Consider the following 8090-nt stretch of genomic DNA (forward strand, 5'->3'; position numbering starts at 1 on the left):
TTACAGGTAATGTCCAAACACCACATTTTTGCGCTATTTTGGCAAAGGCTTAGCTTCCGTGTATAATAATGGTATGGCCATATTTTAGCCTAATGGCCCTAATCTAAGCTTTAACATATTTTTAATTGTAATTAAACATAGTAAAACTATTACAGTGAAACTATTTACCTTCCTTTATAACTTTCAAATCATCCGTAACGAAATGAATTATATTAATTTGGCGAAAATGCAGAATAGTATGAAAACTACTTTTAGGAGTAAATCTACTGTACCTCCGACCGAGAGGAGGGTCGCGGGAGTAATTTAGTTTTTTCGCTCGTGTTTTTGATAACGCCTGTAGAGGGGGCAGTGATCGGAGCGGCGCCGAAAACTAATACTTTTAAAAATTAATTAAAAATAGTTAAGTTATTAAAACTATCAATATCTTTATATTACTGAAAACGTAATTTTAGGTTCTATCTGATTTAAAAAATTAAAGCTTTTCATTAGTAGTCAAAAGATTGATTCTATCCCATTAAGAAACCGAGATTATTAATGATTAATATATGACTAAAAATCCAGGTTCCTCGATAGGCCAGGAAATATAGGCCAAAAAAGAACATTTGAACATAAGATGAAATTTGGTACATGTGTTGTTTTTGACCCAACAAAAAATATACTAAAAGTCCCCTGCTGTAGAGCGCGAGCTTTCGCCGCCGTGAATTACAGCTACAATGTATTTCACGTTCTTCTTCAAAAATTATGAAAATTGGTACACATTATGACTGGAACCACATGAACATCATGGCAAACTTTTACAGCTCTGTGTTCAATAGTTTGGTCGCCATATTGGAAAATGGCCGCCGTGAATGCTAAGTACAGTATGTTTCACCATGTTGTTGGAAAATTATGAAAATTTATAGGTATTCTACAGGGCCGGTAGGCCCTTGTAGATATGACTTGATGCCGTTTTGTAACGTTAAAGTAATATTCACCCGCTTTTGCTAATTTCCTATGGAGATTAACATGGGTTTTTCGTGATTTTTCCCCACCGATAACTTAAAAACTACAGCAAAGATTCTTTTCGGAATTGTCTTAAATTAACAATTAAATATTCAGGGTGTGCTTTCAGCCAATTTGGTCAAAACAATTAAGTCTAAGTATGTTAATTTTAGTTAATTACAGAAGTACGGCTTTGACCATCGTGATTGGACATAATAATTAGCTAGATCTCTTGGAAAACTCAGCGTTATTACGTATCTGTAGTGTGGTGGTTATCACGTCCGCTTCACACGCGGAAGGTCCCAAGTTCGAGCCCTGGTAGATACATGTATTGATCATCGTGATTGGACATAAGAATTAGCTAGATCTCTTGGAAAACTCAGTGCTACCACGTGTCTATGGTGCAGTGGTTATCACGTCCGCTTCACAAGCGGAAGGTCCCAGGTTCGAGCCCAGGTAGATACATGTTTTAACCATCGTGATTGGACATAATATTTAGTTAGATCTCTTGGAAAATTAGACTTATCACGTGTCTGTGGTGTAGTGGTTATAATAAATATTTAACAATTATTTCACTTCACTTGGTTTAATAATGTGACATAGGTAGCATACTTTTTCCCTACTTTTAAAACCATTAAACTAAGTAATATTAGAAGTTCAACAGATTGTCAAAAAAAAGATGTGAAAAGCCACTGTAAATGGTGCTTAAATGCCTAATATTTCCTTAATACTTCCAAATAATATTAGTAAATGGCGTGAATTGATCATAGAAATGGGGATAAAGTACACCCTAAATTATGTCTTTTTTGGCACTGGAAAAAAAGCATATATGGTGTTTGAATGCACCATTATATTTTAGAGTGCAAATGTATGACGGTAAAGCAAACATAATTATTCAAAATTTAATTACATTAAGACTGAAGTGACATATATTATATAAAAACGTCTTGGTTTGGACCAAGGCCGAAAAAACCAACGATATGTGTGAGGTTTATCAATTGACTGAAGTTCAGATATTGAAATTTTTTTTCTAGTTATTTTTATCCACTCAATCCTTAATTAATATTTAATTCAATCAACTGATTTTACTGTTAATCGATCTAGTCCCTCTAAATTAATTGAAAAAAATTACATATCTACGCTTTTTCAAGAACAATTAATTTCATGATAAAATGTTTTCGGAAAATGTAATTGTTCTTGAAAAAGCGTAGATATGTAATTTTTTAAATTAATTTAGAGGGACTAGATCGATTAACAGTAAAATCAGTTGATTGAATTAAATATTAATTAAGGATTGAGTGGATAAAAATAACTAGAAAAAAATTTCAATATCTGAACTTCAGTCAATTGATAAACCTCACCCATATCGTTGGTTTTTTCGGCCTTGGTCCAAACCAAGACGTTTTTATATAATTATAATCAGAGCTGTGTCAATTTCATAGTAAAATATTGAAGCCATTAGTCAGATAGTTTGGCCGCCATGTTGGAAAATGGCCGACATCAATGCCATTTAGATACAGTATATGGTTCAAAAAATATGAAAATTGGTAATTATTATGTTGAAGACCGTCTTAACATCAAACTTGAATATCGAAGACGTGCTACTGATAGTTAGGGCGCCATCTTCGAAAATGAATGCTCGAAGTGCCAAATATATTAGAGATATATAAATTTTTTCGATATTTTTTTATTGAGTAGATGATTTTCATGAACGTAAAAAACGCAATAAAATAAATAATATTCGAGTCTAAATTATCGACCCATCTTCAAAAACGGTCACTGAAATATTACTATCCTAAAATCTGAAGAAAAAAATGAAAGCCATATTACTCGGATTTTGGTTAGGAAAAACCGTTTTCTATGGGGTATAAACATTCTAGTGTCGTTAAGGATTAGTCGTTAAGGATTAGATTTAAGACACCTTTTTAACATTTCGTTCATATTTCTCTTCATCCTAAAGATTTTTTATTACCGCTAATACCTTGACAATGACCACACATTGCCCAGCAAGCTAATCCAGTTCTTTATACAAGATGTTCTGCAGACTGCAGGTACAAATAATGAGTGTTATAAGTTCATCTGATGCCGGAAGGAGAATGGTGTGAACGGGTCTTCAACTTTCGCGATCGCGAGCCAATCCCCACTGTTCGGGATTAAATCGTTTCCTAGCTATTGTTGGACTTAAAGATTCGCTCGGAAAAAATGTAGTTTTGCGGCGTTGGTTGTTGGATGAAGCTAAGCGAGATGAAATGAGGACTTGACAGTAAGTGTGGCAACGGTTCCATTATACGTGTAATATCTACATAGTTGAAGCTAGGACGTGTCAATTATCACCCTAAAAAAAGCGAAAAGAAATCTCTCTTCGGCAGCAGCTATGGCTTTCTTAGATACAATATGGTCATTAAAAAAGCGCAACAAATTTGTAAGATGTTGATTATCTGTCATTACTTTAAACCACGCCTTTTCAAAACCACACCCAGTTACAGCACGTAAATGAAAGAAGTGTTCTCTTAACCTTTTTAACTCCAAGGACTTAATGTCGTGACGGAGGGGCCTGAGTTCGGTGTGACGGTTCGGGAGTTCCTTGAGTTCGCCCTTGGATCAGACTGTTCCTTGCCCCATTCCGTGAAGGTTTTGCCCGGCCGCTTCGCCCACGCCCAGGTGTTGCCTTGGCTCGCCCCAGCGATTGGCAACTCTCTAGGGGTCGCGGATACACTATTTGTTTGGGCCGTATGGCACTGTTGTGCTTGGAGAGAACTCCCCCGTCCCCTCGAGTCTTCTGCTGCCTTATTACTTCCCTGTCACCGACCACCTCCTGACTGGGCTCGCCGCTGACGGTGTCCAGCTTCTGTCACCTGCTCAAGTGGCGTTTGTCGGGTCCGCCTGCCGATCCCGTGTGCCATGACAGCGGTTCCGCAGGTTCAATTTGGAATATGATGGGGAGGGGCGCTGATAAGGGCTCCAGCTAAGTGTAGCGCCTAATCAATGCAATTATTATGAAAAATCTTCAGGATGACGATGAATATGAATGAAACGTTAGAGATTTGTCTAAAATCTAATCTTTAAAACACTAGAATGTATAAACCCCATATTAAATCATATTCTCTAATCAACATTTTGAGAATAACAGCTTTGAATAACTTTTCTTTCTTTCAGAATTTAGGGCAATGATTTTCGTGTGGCCATTTTTAAAGATAGCGTCGATAATTTCAACTTCGAGATATCCACTTTTTGTGGTTTATTACGTTAATGAAAATTATCTATTCAAAATAGGAATTTCAAAAAGATTTACATATTTGAAATATATCTAGCATTTCTAGCAGGCATTTTCGAAGATGGTGCCGAAACTAACAGTAGCACGTCTTCAATATTCAAGTATGATATTTAGACGGTCTTCAACATAATTATTACCAATTTTTATAATTTTCGAACCATATACTGTATCTAAATGGCATTGATGGCGGCCATTTTCCAACATGGCGGCCAAACTATCTGACTAATGGCTTCAATATTTTACTATGAGATTCACACAGCTCTGTTTATAATACCCATCAATTTTCATAATTTTCCAACAACATGGTGGAAAATACTGTACCTAGCATTCACGGCGGCCATTTTCCAATATGGCGACCGAACTATCGAACACAGAGCTATAAAATTTTGCCATGATGTTCATGTGGTTCCAATCATAATGTGTACCAATTTTCATAATTTTTGAAGAAGAAAGTGGAATACATTGTAGCTGTAATTCCCGGCGGCCATTTTCCAAGATAACGGCGAAAGCTCGCGCTCTACAGCAGGGAACTTTTAGTATATTTTTTATTGGATCAAAAACAACACATATACCAATTTTCATCTTTATGTTCAAATGTTCTAGGTCAAACCCTAAAAGTCCTGGGCTATTAGCCAAGAGGGAAAAAGGCCAAATTTCTTTTAGAAGCTATTACAAATGCAAATTTTCTTGTTCAGTTGGCTTTCTTCAGTGACGTGTATAGCGAACTAGGTAAACTTTCAGAAACACTACAAAAAAGGAACCTTTTCTTTTATGAAGCCGCTCAAGAAATATTTTCTAGAGCTAAAAAAATTAAACTCATATTTTCTCACGGAGGTCAGCTCACTAATAATGTTACAAAATCACTGAGTGAAAAAGAAGGATCCTACTTAGGTGAAGACGTAAAGATGACGAATATGCTCGAGACCCTAACTTTCCTACAAGAGACTAAACTAATTTGTAATAATATTTATAGAAACATAATTGGTTCCCTTGAAAAATTGACAGAATTTAAAAATCTCTCAAAGGCGTTTGATACAAGACTGGCTTGATAATCTTAATGAAATACATACGTTTGGAATTGAAGATCTGGAAAAAATGCACAGCCAAACTAGTACAGGAAAAATAGGTTTTAACCCGGAACAAATTGAACCAAAGCTGAAAATTTCAGATATTATAGATTTTTGGACGCTCTTTAACTTGGTGTGGTCTCTCACACTCTCCCATTGGTGGAATTTCCGCCATATTGGAAAATGGTGGACAAAAACGAGAAAACGTTTAATAACTCCGGTTCTAATTAACCGATTAACACGTAATTAGGCTTCAATTGTAGCTAGCCTTCAAACACATAATTCATTTCTTAAGATAGTTTGCCCTACAACTAACCGGAAGTTCACAATCTGACCCTGAAGATTAGCCTCATATACAAAATGGGGCTTTAAAGCATTTATGGTTTCTATTTTCAGAATACATTTCCAAAATAAAGCATATAGTTCCAATTAATGACAAATTTTGATTCTTTTCTGGCTGGAGCTATAATGTATAGTACGGGAGAGGGTAAAACAGCCTTGTACCGCCATAAAACTTGGAAGCAGCCTAAATACTAAAGAATGGGGTTGGAGACAGGTAGGATTGAGCTTCTGCAGATGATCTTTCGTAAATGCAAGGAAGTCTGTGACTTGAAATATGAATGCCGTAAAACTGGTCCAGTCTGTTCTTCAATTTGTAGATACTGCATGGGAATATCTTGTTCAAATGAACCTAGATATTTTGAGGCTCAACCTCAAGAAGATGACGATGATTAATCTTAAGCTTAACCAATATTGATAAGTATACTAATATATATAAGTTGGTAAACTAAAATAAACCTCTCCGATTCGAAACGCAATTAATAGGTTATTCTTAAATAATTAAAAAGGTATAATTGATATTAATTTCTTTAGTCGTCAGTAGTTTAACGTAATTCTACTGAAGTCGTTTTAAGAAACTTAATTCCTAAAATAATTTTAAACATAGCTATTGTAGACGTTTGAATTCTAGCGTATGCCTCTTTAACAATTTTTGGAAATTTAGGGTATATAAGGCGATTGATTCACAATAAATGATAAGAAATCCGTAATTGCATGAACCTTTAGTTGAAGCCCTGCAATTGGGAGGCTTGACGTTTCTCGTAACCTAGCTGATTGTCACGCACTTCTTGATCCTAACGTTGGGAGTAGAAGCCAAAAATTGCTTACTACGAACACTTTTGCTCCAATTTGCCAACTACGAACGCAGACAGACACACCCCCACACTCGTCCAGTATAATACCTCTCCGTGACGTCATCGTCACTTAAAGAGGTAAAAATATAATGGAAAAAATATATTTTAGGCTTAAAACTCTATGCACTTATTTCGCTTGAAACCGTTTCGCAATACTCAAAAACTTGATTTGCCTTACTTTCCGGGCTGGATTGTGAACTTCCGGTTAGTTGTAGGGTAACATATCTCGGGATGAATTATATGTTTGAAGGTAATCTACAATCGAAGCCTAATAACGTGTTAATCGGGTTAGTAGAACCAGAGTTATTAAACGTTTTCTGGATTTTGGAAATGTATTTTGAAAATAGAAACCTTAAAATGCTTTAAATCCCGATTTTCTATATGAGATTAATCTTCAGGGTCAGATTGTCAACTTCCGGTTAGTTGTAGGGCAAACTATCATATAAGTTGAATTGTGTCTGAAGGTAATCTACAATTGAAGCCTAATTACGTTTCAATCGGTTAAGTAGAACCATAGTTATTAGACGTTATCTCGATTTTGTCCGCCATTTTCCAATATGGTGGAAATTCCACCAATGGGAGAGTGTGGGAGACCTTACCACGTCAAAGAGCGCCCAAAAATCTATAAGGTCTGAAATTTTTAGCTTTGTTTCAATTTGTTCCGGGTTCCCTCTATTTTTGTGATAAAATGACTGTACTATAAGGAAATAAAGCTGAAAGGAAAATTTAATCGGAGGGAGAAAAAGTTTGTAAATTGATCAAGAAGATTGGAGAGACTGTCAGCGCTAGTGGGGAAGAATGGCTAGAAGATGTCATCCACAAAGGATTAAAAGAAGAAAAAGTAGAGTTTCCTAAACTTTTCTTATGTACTCAGTTGAAAATGAGCCGTTTGAATTGCAAAACAATGAGGAGATGGCATCCACTGGTGATTCAGTGGTGTCCTTTTATGTACTATAAATCACCGGTTCTCTATAAATCCTTTGCATCTTCTGGAAATCTCCACTTACCTAGCTATAAAATTTGGTGGATCAATTTTAAAATATTTACAATGTTCATACTGCTTCACGCAGTGGGCAAGGATTTGAAGAAGAATCTTTCCATTGAATCAAATGTACTTACTTCCAAAATATTTTATTTTTAAAAGGCATTGTTGCCCGAAGAAAGTAAGCAAAAATAAGAAGCAAGTTCTAAAACTTTGGTAGCTTAACACGGTAATATTTCAGTACTACAAGTAACTACCAAAGAAAAGCGGATATTCAGATTCATAAGGAATCCCAGGGTGCGACAAACAACGGAAATAACACCAAAGAAGCAAACAATCTCCTTACGGTAGAAGAAATTCAATAGAAATCACGGCACTTTGTCTAATTAAAGTTAGTTCAGAGATTCGAACTCGATTGTGAAGAATAAGTTCTAGACGAATCAAGTTCCAGTTCTAGAACCGAAAATATTGATGATAATATTATCAGGGTAGACGTGCCAGAAAACCATAAGCGAAAAGAGATTTTCGTCCCCAAAGTCTCTTCTAAACCACCATCCAAAAAACAGAATCTTCCAAATTCCTTTGAAGAAACA

The 8090-nt window shown here is 35.7% G+C and overlaps 2 non-coding genes across 2 annotated transcripts; both read left to right on the forward strand.

Moving 5' to 3' along the window:
- Positions 1 to 1235: 1235 nt before the first annotated feature.
- TRNAV-CAC (transfer RNA valine (anticodon CAC)) lies at positions 1236 to 1308 on the forward strand. The gene has a single exon. It is a non-coding gene; the product is annotated as a tRNA-Val (tRNA).
- A 65-nt stretch (positions 1309 to 1373) lies between these two features.
- TRNAV-CAC (transfer RNA valine (anticodon CAC)) lies at positions 1374 to 1446 on the forward strand. Its single transcript has one exon. It is a non-coding gene; the product is annotated as a tRNA-Val (tRNA).
- Positions 1447 to 8090: the final 6644 nt, after the last annotated feature.

This window comes from Phalangium opilio, unplaced genomic scaffold (assembly GCF_054372755.1).
Source record: "Phalangium opilio isolate 3A_F unplaced genomic scaffold, DU_Popi_V2 ptg000060l_1, whole genome shotgun sequence".
Taxonomy (NCBI): Eukaryota; Metazoa; Arthropoda; class Arachnida; order Opiliones; family Phalangiidae; genus Phalangium; species Phalangium opilio.